Here is a 5,079-nt window from a genome sequence, read left to right on the forward strand (position 1 = left end):
GGGCAGCAGCCCACCAGGTAATTTCCCTGTAAATGAAATGGCAAATCCACCCCTGGTGGCATGGGAACAGTGTCAGCCACACCCTTCTGAATCCACTCTGCTACCTGCAGCCACCATTTCACACTCCTGCACCTTTACCCCTGTTACATATGTGTAGAGTTGCCAACTCCCAGGTGGGGCCTGGAGATTTGCCAGAATTACAACCCATCTCCAGACTATAGAGATCCATTCCTTTGGAGAAAATGGCTGTATTGGAGGGAGGACTATAGGGCATTATACCCTACTGAGATTCCTCCCCTCCCCAAAGCTCTGCAGGTTCCACCCCAAATCTCTAGGAATTTTCCAGCCTGGAGTTGGCAACCCAGGGCATGGACCTTTGTCGAGCCCTACCTAATGAGTCTGTGGCAGAGGCAAGAGTTGGGGCCCTCGATCCCAAGACCACAGCAGTCTGCAGGCTAATAGACTTCTCTCTCCCTCCCTCTTCCTAATATGTAGGAGGTGGTTATTCAGTGGAAAGGCACTCTCTACACATGCTCAGAGACTCTCTTTTATTGCTATTTCATGAGTTCTAGGATTGGCATTAAAAGCAGGACTTCCAAGCATGCTTGAGGCTCAGTATGTCATGTTTTCAAACTAACAATTTCCATCAAAACAAGTCTTCCGACCTCCCCCCCGTCACAATTAGCCCTAGAAAGGCAAATGATAGACTGTCTCCCCACCCCCCAGTCTAATCAGGTGTGTGTGCAGGCAATTTTGATTGTGAAAACTGTGTGCAGGGGTGGAGAACTACCCCCCCCCCCCAGCACAGTGGTTCCAGTATAAATCAGAACTGCAGATTGTAAGAGCTGCAGCCGAGAGCCACATCTCCTGTCGCCTACAAAGGAGTCAATATTTGCTCAAATCCTAGGTAACTCAACAAGCAATCAAGCGAAAAAGGTCCATTAGTAAACACTCTTATGCCATCTCAGTGAAGGCCAACACGGTGCGGAGAGAACCACACAATGCAAGACACGTGACAAAAATTGTTGGGAGGGGGACTGTCTCCCCTGGCACCTTAAAAAAAAACCATGAGAGCAGGTTCAAAAGTTCATGCCATGTTAAATTTCTTTAAGATGAGAGCTCCTTGGGGTTTGCTGTCTCTTTTCTTAAGCAGGGAGGTTTTCAGGCAACACCAACACAAGACAGTTCGGTACCTGTTATGCATGGCTTAATCCATCAGGAAATTCCTATTTAAACGCTTTTTCCTCTGCATAGCCTGCCGCTCTCCCTGCCATGACCACGCATGCTTTTGGGAGCAGGAAGATGGGATTCCAGGGGCTGGAGAGGATGTGACCTTGGAGCAGGCAAGCATGAGCCCAGGCACCGCTCGTGTCAGAAGCAATGCCCTTCATTGTGCTTTGCATATTAAAAGTGCAGATGTTATTATTAACAGTCCAGATCTGGTGATGAGGTCAGGCTTGAGAGGGGGGGCTTCAGTGCCAGAATCAATGCCGAGATCCTGGGGGCAATGGCCCAGCATTCCAGAAGCCACCATGCTAGTATGTGTATGCTGCCAGTGACGCCACATCCTTCCTCTTCCCCCATGAGAAATGCCGGATCAGGAACCCTGGCGGAAAAGGCGAGGGCCATCCAGTTGGCTCTCAGCCTGAAATCCAAGATTGCTGCTGGGGTGTTTCTAGTCTGGGAGGCTAGACCAGCTCTTCGAGGCAGACCTGTTTGCAACAACCTGAGTTTAAAAGCAGAGGGGTCTGTGCTAAGTGGCCCCTTCAGAACGTCTGGCTCGTGGTACCTGCCTGTGTCTCTCTTGTTAGCCTCCAGGTGATTCCCCCGGTATTCCAGCTGATCTCCATACTACAGAGATCAGTTCCCCTGCAGGAAAAAGTGGCTTTGGAGGGTGGATTCTGGAGCATCACATCGCCACTGAGCTCCCTCCCTTCCTCAGACTCCACCCTCCCAAGGTACTGGTCCCAAATTGTCAAGAATTTCCCAACCAAGAGTTGACAATCATGGGGGGTTTGCTTGCTCCTGGTCCAATGTAATTTCCCTGCCCTCTTCAGCCCAGAAGAAAGGCAGTGCAAGAGGCAAGTCTGCCAAAGGAGAAGAATGTATTTTTCAAAAAGTTTTGAAATAGCCTTTGGTGCAGAATCCTGTTTCCTCAGCAATTTGGCTTTCTTTCTTTTCTTTTTTTTAATGGGAGGTCTTTATGCGGGCTAAGATCTGGGTCGTTTTCACAATGCCAAATATAGCGCAAATTTTGCGCAATGAATCGCTTACCAGCCATCTGCCTCGTTGCAACTTGTTGTGCCTCGTTGCGCTTCCTTGCGCTCCCAGCAGGTCAAACTTCTGCAGAAATCATGCGGCAGTGGGCGGTAACTGCTCGCGTCACAGTTGATGTCAGGGCCTTACTGCCTGCTTTCTCCGCCTTTTTTTGGGGTCACCAACTTTTGCGCTATATCGCTGTTTCAATAGGTAAATAGATAGAAACATCGCAATTGTGCAAATCTCTTCCTTTTAAAAAAAAATTGGTCTGGACTGCCCGCCAGCACAGACTGGAAAAGAAAAGGGGGGGAAGGGGGATGGGCTCTGTGGGGAGGCGTTTCCCAACTGGTGAAGCGTTCCCAATAGTTCCTAATCATCTCCAGTCGTTCCCACAAACTGCTTAAAAAGCGTCATTGGAATAAATGGAACTCCAGGATTGTGGGATTATACAGGTATGCACGGGTTTTAGTGGAAGAAAAGCGATAGTATGCGCGAGTTTTGCACTACACTAAGGCAGTGGAAAACGGTCCTGGTTGAAATTCTAAGAGTAAAGGAGGCCTGCTGAAATCTCAGGATCAAAAACCATTTGAAATGCCATAAGCTCCATGAATGGATCTCCAGGCCTTTTTTTCAAACGGCAGGGAGCAGCTTTGTGAACTAAGGCGATGGATAACGCCAGAGGAAGGGAGCTAACCCTTTTCCTACCACCATCACATTATTTTATGGATCTCAAATAACTACCCAGAGCTGGCATGAAAAACAGGTAAAATTCAAACATCCTAGATGTTTCTTCTCAACAGGGCAAATATAAGTTCCAGGAGACTTTGAGAAAATGGTTTATGATTTCTGAAGGCCATATCCAATGAGATGCTGGAAGATCTATTCGCAGATCTCTAGTACATTTAAAAATATTGTTGTGGGGGAGGCTATTTGAAGCCCTCCCCCGCCCCAATAGTTGATACTCACCAATTAAAAAAACATACTGGAGATTTCCCTGAATATCCTCTGGTTGGACTCTCAGAATCCAAAGTGATGGCCGAACAACATTTACTTACTTACTTACTTCATTTACACCCCACATTTCTCCCCAATGGGACCCAAAGTGGCTTACCTCACTCTCATGTCTTTTATTTTATTCTCACAACAACCTTGCAAGGTAAGTTATCCTGACAGTTTATGATTGGCCCAAGGTCCCCCAGCGAGCCTCGATGGCAGAGTGGGGATTTGAACCTGGCAGCTCACAGTCTAGTCTGACAAGGTTACCACGACACCACGCTGGCTCTTCACTGGGTTTGTGACCTGCATGGCTCCACGGTCTCCGCATAAATGAACATTGTACCAGATCTGCAATTAGCATAATTTAATCAAGATTTTTTTTAAAAAAAGAACATCCAGCTCCTTCATGCCACAGAATTTATACAACCTGGGAGCAGAATATTAATTTTTGTTTGTTTGATTGGAGTGCCCATAGGCCTGATGACCAAACGTGCCCCAAACCTTGGCCCCATGCCTGTTGCTAGCAGTGGCTATGCCATGCTCCTAAGGAAACCTCACAGGGATAGCTACTGCATGGGAGAGAGAAAGAATGGGCTCACAGCAAGGCTAGGGGACAACAGAGACATGAGCCCCTGTGCCTCTCACTCATGGCAAATGGATTTTAAGGCATGTTGTAAATCAGAAGTGCTCCATGAGAAGAATTGTTCATCCTTAAACTTTTATTCCACCCTTTCTCCAAGGATCTCAGGGTATATGTGCTTCCCCTCACCCATTTCACCCTCATAACAGTCCTGTTAAATAGTTAGGCACTTGGAGGTAGGATGTCCAGAGCTTTTAAGGGCAGAGGAGGGATTTGAACTGAGGTCTTTCTGCTCACAGAGTCCAACACACTAACCTTTATGGCACAGTGGCTCCATCCATCAGAGGGAATAGTGAGGCTTTCCATTATCTATCCAAATGATTCAGCCCCAGGCTGCGTTTAATAGAAATCAGGCACTGTGTATTTACGCACCAGATCACATGCACACATTTTTTTTTAATTTCCAGGCAGCCACCTGCTCCTTTAAGCCATCAAAATACATGTTCTTGCACACCCAAACACTTACGTGGATGCATACTTGTCTCTCACCCCCACCCCACTTTCCCGTACATCCACATAAGCACAAATATCCATGTTCCCAGATATCTGCAGAGATGCTAAAATCCCTCCTGGACATGTACACAACTGAGCACATCAAGGCATGCGCATGTCCACAGAAGAGCTATTGCAAGCCCCGCACTCCTCATTGGGCCCCTCCTGCTCAGCACACAGCCACATTTTCACAACACAAAGGAAATGGCTCAGGCCGTCCCAAGGCGAACAGCTGCCACTGCCTCTCTCAATCCCCCATTCATCTGATCCCCCCAGACAGAGGATGAGGACGGGGGGCTTAAAGGGACACAGAGGCGTTTCTATCACAGCTCTGCTCCCTCTGCCTGGGGAACCATCTCTGCATTTGGCTCTCCCAGGCTTGGATTCTGGATGTGATAGATGGTTGCACAGCTAATGAAACCCCCACTTGAAAGGGGGATTTTCCCAGGCTCACAGAACTGAGAATTCTGGTGAGTGCTTTGGGAAAGAGGAGGTGAGCGTTGTGGCTCAACTTGCCAAAAAACCTGGATAAAACATGTCAAATGGGTTTGAAATTCATATTTCTTATGACATGGTTTGAATGCACTTTAAATATATTTGCATAAAATAAAAATATAAGTAGCAAGCTCAGGTGTTAACAAGCTAATAAAAGCTCCAGATAATGAATCTTTTTTTGGGGGGGGGGAAATCAC

Source organism: Eublepharis macularius, chromosome 15 (genome assembly GCF_028583425.1).
Source record: "Eublepharis macularius isolate TG4126 chromosome 15, MPM_Emac_v1.0, whole genome shotgun sequence".
NCBI classification, from domain to species: Eukaryota; Metazoa; Chordata; class Lepidosauria; order Squamata; family Eublepharidae; genus Eublepharis; species Eublepharis macularius.